This window comes from Argiope bruennichi, chromosome 5 (genome assembly GCF_947563725.1).
Source record: "Argiope bruennichi chromosome 5, qqArgBrue1.1, whole genome shotgun sequence".
Taxonomy (NCBI): domain Eukaryota; kingdom Metazoa; phylum Arthropoda; class Arachnida; order Araneae; family Araneidae; genus Argiope; species Argiope bruennichi.
The window spans coordinates 48649216-48663249 of NC_079155.1; positions in this window are offsets into that span (position 1 = coordinate 48649216).

The following is a 14034-nucleotide window of genomic DNA, read 5'->3' on the forward strand; positions in this document are numbered from 1 at the left end:
TCAAGCACACACACACATATGCTTCAAAGCGAAACAATTTTCTTTAACAATGCTTTCCCGTGTTTGTAAACAACATCGCTGTCGAAAAGCTTTTACCTGTTTCCATAGACACATTGAGGCGAAAGAAAACATAAATCTTATCTGTAGTTGCCTTTGATAAGAGTTCAACCATGACGGAAGACTTGATTCGCTGTGAAATGAATTTCTGTAACACGTTGGACGTTATAAAAAATAGAAATGGGCCTTATCTCATGAAATATTGATTCCTGTTGCTACCTCAGTATGAATGAAAAACTTATTTTGATGGAAAAATAAGACTCACCAATGCATTTTTTTCCATTTATGGATTAAAGTGGAAGTTATAAAAAATGATCATGTGTAGTCAGTTTTGTGGCTGATTCGCTTACATATCCAATTTTTCAAAACATTCTGATGGATAAATCATTGATGATTTGATATGAAAGTTATTCAAACTTGAACTAAATTTTCCAGTAGTTTTAATATTGTGAAAAATTATATTTGATCGCCCTAGGAAATTTTAATTTAATGTCTGTCTATTAATAAAATGTGTTGTTTGAATCAACTTACAATAATAATCTAAAAAAAACCACCTATTAAATTTTAATTAAGGTTTATTTAAAATTATAATCTCAATAAGGAAATAGCTGAAGAAAATTTGTTAATCAACTTCCCGTATGGCATTGTCACTTCCTCCAGTAAGTAGAGGAAGAGTAATGAATTTGTTCTTAGCCCTAATAGTGAAACAATCACTGAATTTTTACTGTTTTCAATTCACTTCTAAGATGTCCTCTAACCAGTTTTAAAATAGAGACATATTCTATTTTCAGGCACAAGATAATAATAAAAATCGCTTGCCAAACTTTAGCGGAAAGTTCGGTAGACGTAAACAGGCCAAGTTTGCAAGTACTAAAGTCCTCGGTTTCGATGTCAACCAAGCAAATGACAACTAACAGAAAGAATTACTTTTCATCGAATTAAGTAAAAATGGATTAAATAAATGAAGTATAAAATAGAAATTTAAACTAAACAACACTTTATGAACAACATTGAGGGATATTTAAATGGACATCAATTACAAAAATTACAATATTTTTAATCGCTTTATATCTAAAATGAATATTTTTTAACTTTTTTAATTCGGATTCCAATTTTCGATTTTTCCATATTGCAAGATTTTTTTCCTTTAACAAAGTAACATTTACTTTTTTAATATATTTTGGAGAGTGCAATCTTAAAATCATACGATTTTATCCTTTTTATTAATATTTTGAAATTTTTTAGAATTCCAACAATTTAGTATTCAACCATGTGTATATTCATCAACAGTATATTTGGCGCAGTATAATAAGTTTTGGATCATGCGCCGAAAATATCACAGCACCTATCCATCAAGAATATAATATAAGGAGTGCGAAACTTTGAAGAGCAAGATCTTGGTAACGGTAACAACACACGAAATTTCTGATGATCTTAATGAATTCTAATACCTTTGCATTCTTAACAGATAGAACAGAATCTAATTCTTAACAGATTTTATTGCCTTTACGTTTGTCATGCTGCATTTTTCTTACTATATTTTCCTTTCAACTGATTTATATCTTATTAAACGAGTTTCTCTCCAGTTCATTCCACTAACGGAGATCAATTGTAGTAGTCAGTGTTTGTTTGCATCTTTTACGTTCTAGTTTTTTAAATAAATGAATTTTTATAACTGATTCACTCTTAAATTCTGCAAATTGCTGTACTTTGTATATTGATGGATCATTTTCAAATCCTTGAGTACATTATTTAATTTCAAAATTTAATTCTAGACTAATAACAGTGTTAAGTCAATACAGAAAATGAAAAATTATCGGCGTCATATATGACTGCCCTTCGTTTACAGTATTATATTCAACCAAGCCTTTGACTTTCAGATGATTTTTTGCCTTCGAAGTAAATACGATACCACTTTAAAAATGGATCCAGCCTTAAACCGGAACACTTCAGATGATTACCGACTGTAGCTAGGATCCCAGAAGCAAAACTCAAACAATTCCCGTCTGGGATGTATTTTATGTTTTCTTTTTTGCCAGCTTCGTTTTTCAGACTTCCATATCTAGTTTGGAAAACCTTTCAAATCTTGTGTTCTTTGGAAAATTTCTCTTACGGAAGAATTCTTATAACTTTTTTTCACTGATAAAATTCGTTTCTCCTCGTAAATTTCTTTGTTGGGATTACTTTCTTTCAACTGGACATCACATTTTCTGGATTTGTAGTTTTCCGATAGATGCTTTCATTGCTTTTCTTAAAAAGAATATCTTTCATTAAAAAAAATGCTGATTATTTTTTTCGCTGTAATAGGCTTTCATTATAAAAGAAATCAGGTTTTCTTTCTAATATATATATATTTTTCTAATATTGAACGGGGGGGGGTGAATACTACAGATATGGAGATGAGAAGATACCAGCATGAGTGTTATTAGTCGTCGGTCAGTTGTTATTAGCTTTTCAATTTGGAGATATAGCTATACAAGGTAGGTGATAGGTATAAAAGATGGGTATAAAAGGTATTTGATTACGTAAGAAAATCGAAGGTTTTACTAAATAATGAAATTTTTTTATTTAATATTCTTAATGTTTGAATAGGTTTCGTCATAAAAACGTTAGAATATTATTTTTAAGTCTATATTCGAAAAATTACACTGGTTTTCATATTTGCTATGGAATCATAATCATAATCTCTTAATCATAATGGAAGCACAATTTCATATTTGATATTTAAATTTACATGCGTTTTAATGCTATTTTACATCTTTACATGCTATTTTCTCAAATTCTAAACATCGATAGAATTTTCTTATGAAAAAAATCATATGCTAAAATTGAATGCATAACTTTTGTTCAAATTTGGTATAATTATTTCTCAATATGACCTGCACTTCCTGAATTAGAGGATAAGTAATCTATTCATTTAGAAATATTTTATAGCTGTATTAGTGCTTCACAATGCGAAAAAAATGGGAATTTCGTGTTATTCATCAGTCGAATGCCAGTATCTATAGAATGTATAAAAATTCAGCTTACTTTTTAGTTCAAGAATTGGATAATATATTTCTTAAGTTATCTACAAAATTTTAAGTAAATCATTTGATAAACCTCTAAAATAGATTTTTTGCTTTAAGCTAGATTAAAGATTTTTTGTTTGAAATCTTTTTTTGTCAAAAAAAAAAAAAAACATTTGCCACTTAGCTGGCATATTTTGGCTTCAAAGATGTTTTTCAATATCTTTCATGCAATTATGCAATATTTTTCATGCAAGTATTTTCAAACATTTTTCAAAAAAAAAAAAAAAAATCATCCCGAACGTAGTCACATATCTTAAGATTTGAAGAATACTTTTCTGTATGATAGTGAACACTCGCTTTTCTAAATTAATGACGATTTTGCATGCTAGGGCACTCTTTATTAACCCTTATCGTGGCAAGATTCCTTTTTGGAAGAAAAGCAAAAAAAATGTATATAGGTAGCTTCTTTACGCTATAAAAGAAAAAAAATATTAATAGTATTAATAATAGTTAAAAATTATTTTATAGTGGTAGTATATTCTTATAAAGTTGTATGTAATAAAAATCGTTTAATAAAACTAAGTTAAAAATTATTTTATAGTGGTAGTATATTTTTATAAAGTTGTATGTATGGTATACTATACAAAATGAACATAAGGGTTAATGGATCATTCCTCAATATGAGAGCTCGATGCATGTGTTGCTCATAATGGGTTTATCATGGTTATGTAACAACAACAGGTTAATTGGAATGCTGTTGGTGTAGCGATTCGATTATTCATTCTATCCAGGACACAAAGGCAATGTAGGAGTTTATCTATGGGAAAAACATATGAAATTAAGTAATAAGTTAAATATAATAATTCTTGTTTTATGTTTTATGTTTTCAACTAACTTGTAGTACTTATATAGAATAATTATTTCGGAAATGTCGTGAAGAATACAATGATGATTTCTGAACTATGAAGAAAGCTGTTTCGCTGCTAAGTGGTTAAACTGCTATAGAAGCTCTACTAGGATTATAGTGTGATAAGGTAAGCATGAAATATTGCTACTGATGCCAAAATCTTTGTTTCCTTGATAACAAAACAGTTTCTGATTTAGAACATTTGTTATAACAATTTAAATTTTATTTGTTTTTGTTTTTATTCTCTAAAAGGGAGCTCATTCTGACCCTCTTCGAGGAATAGTTCATGAGTATTTTCCTTGAATCTGATAATTTTTTAACAAATCTCCTTTTGAGGGCGCAAACACCATTGTGGATCATACATTATCTCTTAAATACTGGTCAATATTTAATACTAGCCGTTTTTTAGACTAGTAAAAAATTTCACCAGAAATACTGAATGTTTAAGATATAAATGAATTTTATACATTCAGTATGAATGTATAAGATTCATTTATATAAACTCATATGTATAAATGAATAGTATACATATGAATGTTTCTTGCATAAAGCTTTATGATTCCCTCGGCAAGATATTTTATGCACCAAACTGTGCCAGATATTATAGTCGTATTATTAAAAAAATTAAATCTTTCGAATCTCAAAATGCCATATATATTTGAAAAATTGATTGTGCGTATGTAATCATTTTAAATGCATGTTCTCATTTACCTTGATATAATTTATCTCGCTTATCGGTCGTGGATAGTGCTCTGACACTCTTGATATTTAATAAACTAAAAATCATATTTATATAATGACAAAAAATACATCAATATATACTTAGTAATGGTTTATATCATATGAATTAATCATTCAGAAAACTTTGTATTATCTGTATTTTTCTTGTATTCCTTCCAGTAGTTTCAAGCAGTAATATTCTTTCATCCTTTCATTAGTAGGGCATCAGCTAGTGTTGATTCACTGGATTGCCCATTAATGTATAGAGGGCATTCGATTTATCCAAGTTAGGTTAACTGGTATTTTAATATATTATCTTCACACAATATCGGATGATGAAAGAGATACTTAAGGAACATCGAGCTTTAATGTATAATTTCATATTAAATTGGACTTATATTTATGAATCTTTGCTAACTGAAAAATGTATTTAGAAAGGGAGAATCTTAATCAATATTTTACTATTATTTTCTCATTTTGTATTATTTTTTTTTTGTCGTGTGACTTATTTTTTAGCTGAATTTGCGCAGTAGCTTCTGAGGGTAAAGACCCCTGAGCACCCAAGGACAGGAATCTGACTACTAGCTCAAATGAAGATAGCACACACACTCGCTTGCACAACCCCTTTTACAGGTAGGGGGAGGGCTCATTCATGCCCCTCACAGAGAGAACACAAGGTAGAGAACAACCATGCCCGAACCAGGACTCGAACACGTAGATCACGGGGAAGACCCCTAGCCCTGGACATTGGCATTTTGTATAATATAAAAAGGATAATAATTCCTGATCTCCAGATAAAGGCATATTCGAATTAATTTTTCAGGGAAAATGTTTTTTTAAGCTCCCAGTTTCCTACCAGAGGGATTTTTTTTACACCAATGTTATCTGCTTGTTTGTTATGCCTCTCATTTTCCTCTAAAGTTTGTGGAAAACACTGGAGGAAAAATTCGCGGCTTGTCTGCTACTTTTAAACAAACCAAGATCGAATTCTGTAAAAAGAATATAACGAAAAATAAAGGAAAGTTTTCTTGGATCTAAATGATATATAGAATTATAATTAAATATTCAAAATAAACAATCCGTGCCATTATATTCTGAGATATAGTTTATTTTTTATAACTTTAATAGCTAATTTAAATGAAAAGAACTAAAAAGAATTAGATACTTTTTATATATAAAAATTCATTTGCATTTCCATTTTTTGATAAATAACGGCAAAAGAAACGCACTTAGAAAAAAATATCTCAAAAGAAAATTCGAGTTCAAAGAAATGAAAAGAAAACCCAAGAAAAAAGAAGTTGGGATGTTTTTCAGTTGAAGCACCCATTCGCCGCAAGCATGCTTCGAAAACACAGCGAAAATAAATATATTAATGTAAAAGAATCTGAAATCCGAGATATTGTTGGGCAGGTAATCTTTGAACATTGAAGCAAATTTACAATAAGCAACAAAGCGAAAAGAATGTGTTGTTTTCTTGAATATTGGGTCATAGAAGTGTTGAGTAAAAAGAAGAGAATTGTTTCACTGGGATAAATATTTTTTGAATTGAAAAATTCTCCAGTTCTATATATCTTGTAGATAATAAATAGTTTATAAATCTTACTCTTATCTTCTGCAGTCTTATTTAATATAGAGGTATTCATCGTCTATATCGGTTGGTTTTACATCCATGCTGTGAATTTTGCAAAAACGCTATTTAAATACTGATATATAGATTTTTATATAATTGAAATTTCTGTTTTTCCAATTTAATGTTCTTATTTTTAGCTGTAAATTTTTATTTCCAAATTACATATTTACTCAGTTTTGCACTCTCTTGTATAATAAATTCACAAGCTGAAAGGACCGAATGATGTGAAATGATGGAAATATATTTGAAAAAAAAAATATTTCCATCAAGTCTCATCATTTGTTGGATATGGATATGCATTTTCCATTTTCAAAATCCATATCCATATTGTGGAATATTTGTGTGGAGTCCAAGCTACTACTGAACTGGACTGTGTGTTGTTGTCAACTGTGGAAGCAATGCCGTATCGTGTGTAGAATAGTCAGTCGTTTAGAAGTGAGTCGGCAGTTGGATACAGCTAAAGCGTGGAGATAGTGAGAACTTCAGCCGTTTGGAGAGACCGTAGAGCGAAGGATCCCCTCTCCTGCTTGATTCTGTCTGACCACTTCGTGTTCTGTGGTCGATTACTACTTGTAGGCCATTGTTTACTGTAGTGTGCTGTTGTGTGCTATCTTGTGTGTACGTCTCGGCTTTATATAGTTGTCGTCTTTGTATTTGTCTCGTCTGTGTACTCGTATCCTTTGTGTAATAACATCGTTGTTATTTTCTACTGATTGTGCTTTCACACCATGCACCCACTACAAGTGAACCCAGTGATCCGTAAGAGTATGGTAAATGATACGCAGCCGATTTATGTGTCTATCATTGTCAATATGAACACAACATTGTAAGCATCGGCCTGATTTGAAATATAATATGGTGATATGCAATTAAAATGATGATTATGGGACAAATTTTGATCAAATATGACAACATGTGATCAAATATGAAATTTGAATTTTGATAAAATATGAGATATCTATCGAAATGTTTTTTCAAATTTTCTAAGTGTTACTGCCATGTTTAATGTAAAACTTGCTATAATTTGGAATGATGTAACAAGGAATGGCCAGTGAAATTTCTGTTTTTTTTTCTTTTTTTTTCCATATAGGAAAGAAAAAATAATTCTTACATTTTTTTAAAAAAATTACAAAATGATTATTACATGCATAACGGCAAGCAATAGTAATAGGTATGAACATAATGATAATTTTTATTAACATCAACGTGTTTAATTAATATGAAAAGGCTTGAAATTAACATACATTCTAATACTAAAAAACACACACAAATAAAATTAAATCAATTCACCTTAAATTTTATCTCAGCTGAATCTAGAAATCCTGAATACTTTTTTTAAATTTCTGCTTATAGGTTAGGAATAATTATGCTTGCATTTTTATTTCAAGAACTATAAAATGATTATTACATGTATAGCAGAGCAGTAGTAATAGATATGAACATAATGATAAATTTTAACATTAACGTGTTTAATTAACATGAAAAGACCTGCAAATTAACATATATGCTAATTCTAAAAAAAACTTATAAATAAAAATAAATTAATACGCTTTAAACTTTAATTGCACAGAATCTAGAAATTCTGAATACCATTCTTAAATACCTTCATATAAGATAGGAAAAAATAAGGCTTGCATTTTTATTTCACAAACTACAAACTTATTATTACATTTATAATGGCGAGGAATAGTAATAGATATTAAGAAAATGATAGACTCTGCGAACATTAATATAATTAATTAATATGAAAATGCCTGTAAATTAACATAAAGGATAATCGACTAACAGAAATACTACTGCAAATAAAACACACAAATAAAAGTAAATTCATATACAATTACTTGCACTGAATCTAGAAATTCTAAATATAAACACTTCATATAGGATAGGAAAAAATAATGCTTACATTTTTATTTCACAAACTACAAACTGATTATTACATGTATAATGGCGAGGAATAGTAATAGATATTAAGAAAATGATAGACTCTGCGAACATTAATATAATTAATTAATATGAAAATGCCTGTAAATTAACATAAAGGATAATCGACTAACAGAAATACTACTGCAAATAAAACACACAAATAAAAGTAAATTCATATACAATTACTTGCACTGAATCTAGAAATTCTAAATATAAACACTTCATATAGGATAGGAAAAAATAATGCTTACATTTTTATTTCACAAACTACAAACTGATTATTACATGTATAATGGCGAGGAATAGTAATAGATATTAAGAAAATGATAGACTCTGCGAACATTAATATAATTAATTAATATGAAAATGCCTGTAAATTAACATAAAGGATAATCGACTAACATAAATACTACTGCAAATAAAACACACAAATAAAAGTAAATTCATATACAATTACTTGCACTGAATCTAGAAATTCTAAATATAAACACTTCATATAAGATAGGAAAAAATAATGCTTTCATTTTTTTTTTATTTTACAAACAACAAAATGATTATAACATGCATAAAGGAAAGCAGTAGTAATAGGTATTAACATAATGATAATTTTTATTATCATTAACATGTTTAATTAATATGAAAGGCCTGTAAATTAACATAAAGGCTAATCGATTAACATTAAAGGTTAATTCTAATAAAACACACAAATAAAAATAAATCAACACATTTTAAACATTGATTGCGTAGAATCTAAAAATTCTGTATACCTTTCTTAAAGTCTCCATTAAATAGAAGTAAGCTACGTTGCTTTAAATTATGCTTAGAAAAAAAAAATCATTTTCAATGTTTTTTTTAAGACTCTCTTCTGAATTATTTATTAATTTTCTGTTGCAAAGGTGAAATTATGGCCCATCGATTCTATCTAGTAATTCTTTTTGATCTGAGTTTGGGTTTGTTCAAACGTCAAGGGAAAAAAAGTGCTTCGAACGAGGGGTAAAAGTGATACTACCTAGTTGCTGCAAATTAAATTGATCTGTAGCTGTTGTCGAAAATGAAACTTTATATTTTTATTCCTTTGTGTCGTCTTTGTTTCCATCCAAAACGGTGATCAAAAGAAAATATATGCTTCGAATATTTTTGTTCGTTTCTTTAAAACGCTTTTCTGACGAATTTTTGCAGAGTAACACTTCAATATTCAACACAACACATTCTCTTTTTCTTCAGAAGAAGAAATAATTTATTTTCATTCATTTTGAAAATGAATTGGAATGAAGAACCTCTCAAATCTAAGAAGAATAAGACATTTAAAGAGAATAATATAAATGTTTTAGAAATTATCATTACTTCCCTAATTTTTATCATGTGATAACATGATGTTGTTTTGGTTTGAGGTTTTTAAAGCCACAAAATGCACCTGCAGAAAATTCTCGATTTATTGCTTTTGAGGCATCAATTTTTCACTTTTAGGGTTATTAGAAAATGATAAAGGTTGTTATATTTGGCGACATATCACCAACAAAAATTTATAATTTGGGACGAATGTCCGCTATTTATCCGATTCTTCTGTCTAGCCAATAAAGGGCAGGGTCGTAAGAGGTTATCGCCCGAAGAGGCGCAAAGAAACGGGAAGAAACACGAAACAGCTAGGAGAGGTGTGTTTGTGAATTTTAATCATAATAATAATATAATTTTTTAAAACTTTTATTTTTAATTTTTCTAGCTGGCAAAAAAGTTTTGATGTTCGGAAGCTTTTGAGGGAAAATAAACATATATTTTCTAAAAAATAAAGATTGTGCAATACAATATTCACGTGATAATCCCAAAACAGTTTAAATCAGATTTTTGCAAAAATAAATGAATAAATAAATAAATTTTTGGGGCTTTCTTTTTAGAGCTCGACCGATTTTGAAATGTAAAAAAACCCCATCGTTTTTCTAAATAACGATGCATACGTAATTTGATAGACATGTGCCTGTTTCAAAGTGGTTTAAACTGCTTAATGACAAACTAATTAAGACAAACAAAGACTTGAAACAATGATGTTCTCCCATGATAACTTGAAATTTGCGATGCTATGTTTTTATTTTATTATTATTTTATTAAAGTTTTGCTGTAAATAGTGTTTTATAATTTACTTAATACTTGAAGTATCTCAAGTATTAAAAAGAAATTGGATAAAATCGTATTCTTACAAATAAGACATAATAAGAATAATACATAAATAATATATATGTCTTTGCATTCCATATATTAAAGAAATGAGTCTAATTTCTTAGAAAGAAATTTTCTAGATTTAATAAATTCATAATTTCTATTCGTTCATTTTTTTATTGACATGAATCATTTAATAAAATTGATAGTGAGTTTCAATAGATGAAATGTTTAATGTGAATGTCACTGCATTTTCTTTAAATCCTGAATTAACCAATTAACGGGTTAAAATAATATATGATTGAGGAACCTGAATTGAATGGAGCTGGATTTTAATGACACAAAAGCTAAAAATCGCCATGCTGCGCCAAACATAGGGTAATATAGGAGCATATGGTATAACATGAATTGAAGGAACAAAGTTATAGTTTTTATCTTCTAGCCATGTTTGCAAATAGTAATGGATGTTTCAAAATTAAAGCAAGATTTAAATTTGCCACCATTCGTGCAGTAAAATGTTGGCGACACAATAAAAAAAATGGCAGCTGATAGTTTAGCGTTAATAAAAATGGAGCCTTACAAGATAGAACAACGTGTGAATTCTAGATTTGAATTAAGTAAAAAACACAGTTTGTTTTCTTTAAACAGATATATTTTTATTGAATAGTAAACTACACGGGATAAGGTTATGCATAGTATAACACATAGGGCAAATAACATTTCCTGGACATTTTGCATAAATTTTGCTGAATTTCATTGATGCAGCGTTGAATTGCCCCCCTCAATGCACGTGCGCTTGTGGGCTTGTTGGCATATATCTTTGACTTCAATTGACCCCATAAAAAGAAATCCAATAGTGTTAAATCACACACTCTAGGGTGTTGTTTCTCAAATTTTTGAATTGTGACCCCCAGACTTTTATTATTTTTGAAATATTGTTCAACAATGAAAACATATTGTTGTATCGTATAACTCTCCATTTTTACTAACCCTAAACTATCAGCTATCAATTGGTGTTTTTAATAGGGTTCGTAACACTTAACTTATTTTGCTTCAGTGGCAAATTCAAATCTTGCATTAATTTTGGGACAACTTTTATTAGCAACAATCCATACTCAAAAGCACAGTTTTACAGTAAAGTATTCAGTGCAGCCGGTCTGATTGTTGTAGGTTCTACTTACTTTCATAAATGCGAAATACAAACGAGGTCCAATTATTTTCTTTGAACTTTCTTCATATTATTTTCTATTCCTATCATCTCATTTCTAAGAATTTCCATCAAAAATATCAACTTTGTTTTGCTGTTTCCATTCAAATAACAGAAGATGCTCGATGAAAAGCTTTAAAAAAAAGGGTTATCACCGATGCATTGCATACCAATATAAGAGAGAGGAAACAGAAGTTTTTTTGTGTAAACATGATGTGAATTAAGTATCTAGAATCAACAACCTGTTTCATTATTTTTATGTTATTACTTATTTACTCAAGCATCGGTGACAAATTTCAATGAAAACAGCCAAAGATAAACAACTTTTTTTTAAAAAAAATCATAATTCACTCATATTTTTATTTATTCAATAAATACATTTTGAAGAAGTTTAGAGGCTGAAATAAATCCTTTAAATAAAAGTTTAGTTCAAAGAAAATGCACCATTAACTTTTTTTCTTTGAACTCAACTTTTATTTAAAGGATTTTTTATGAACTTTTACCTTTATTTCAAAGAAAAAGTACCATTAACTTTTTTCTTTGAACTGAAAGTAAAAGTTCATAGAATTGAGATTTCTGAGAATTGGAGGCATATTTCTATTCCTTAAAAGCATGTTTCGAAGAATACGGAGAGAAGAAATAACCAATAAAACACAAAATGAACACTAACTCTAGATACTGGTAGATATATGTTATAATGTTATAACTCGCATATAACTAATGTTATAACTCGATAATATATAGTTCATTTATGGATCACACTAGCTGCAATTTTTAAGCACAGCTATTAATACATTGCATTTGCGGTGAATTTTGTAACATTTTGAAACTTGAATTTGGTCTATTCTTATTGTGTAAATGTAAGATATAATTTGCGATGCCTTTTTTTGACATTAAAATTCCTGTTTTTCTAAACGTAATATCTTCTTCCCTCATATGAATTACCTTTTCTTTTTAGTCAGTTTTCTTTTTAGTTTAGTTTTTACATGAATCGTTTTGATGTTTAATCATTCAACGTCAGGTATTTCAGAAAACTAGACAGGCCATGTTTCAAAGACGAGGAAAATTCCCTTCAACTTCAAAATCTCAAAGCCAGTTTTTTCGAGTTGATATACAAGAAAGATCATCGCTTATCTGATGGCTATTAAGCAAATATATGCTCGGAAATTTTTCAGAAAATCTCTTTGGTTCCTAAATCCACTTGAGTGAGCGTCTCTAATAGACAAAATACGCACAACGCGTATTCAATCAATCTTAAAGAAAGGAGGGGAAATTTCGTTGTGATATCCAGGTGTCTCTGGCATCCTTCATGATTCTGTTGCATTTGTGCATGGATTATTTTAATATTGATGCATTTAAATCCTTGTTATGTAATATTTAAATTTCTTGTAATATACGAAACATAAGAAGCAATTTTAAATTATGGGCTAGAAAAACGCTGTATTCATGTTTTTAGTCTTGATTCCTTTGCATTCGCTTCTTATGGCTTGATTGTATCAACTGTTGCTTTCTGTAAGTAATAAGTTCAAACTTTTATTGGCACTTGACATAAAATTTTGTCATTGATATCAACTTAATACCCATACAATATTTTAAATTATTCTAATAATTTTAACTCAAATGGATACAAAATATAGAAGAGTGTTTTTATAATTATGTCATCCAATCGCTTGTTTGTTACAGTATTAGAATTAAAATATAAAAATTATCTTTTTTTGAAAAATTACAAGACAAATATTGCACAAATTGTTTTTCCAAATCGGTAAAGTTATTTCTGAAAAGCATTAAAATAGAAAGTAGTATCAAAAAATGGCGACAAAATAGTTCAAATTCTTACTGAAGTAAAATATCTACAAATTTATTTATTTCAACTTGATTCATTTAATTTTCCTGAACTTTAATAATGGTTATTTAATCAATTATTATTAAATTCACATCTACTTATTAAATCAGTTATTAGATTTTGAAAAATGCGTTAAGATTTAATTAAAGAAATCAATAAAAAAGAAATATCTTTGTTTGAATAGGTAAAATTTTCGAAAATATCCTGCTCGAAAAGTTTGCTTAGTAAAACGTCCTCACTTTAGAGAAAACGACGGTTAATTTCTAATTTCTTAATATTTAATATATATTTTTATTTTAAAAAATTGATAATATTGTTTATCCTGTCTTAAATAATAAGCATGCAATGTCAGGTTGAATTAGACACGGTTTTGAAAAAGGATACAATATATACACTCATGTCCAAAATTAAGGTCACAAACATAAAATCTGAGAAAAATGAAAAACTATTCACTGTGTTGCCATGAAATTTGGCACAGAGGTACACTACAATGGAAGAAAGAACATAGATACATAACAACATGGATAAGATTTTAAGTGGGAATTAAGAAACAGGGTATATCAAAAAGTGTTACATTATGAA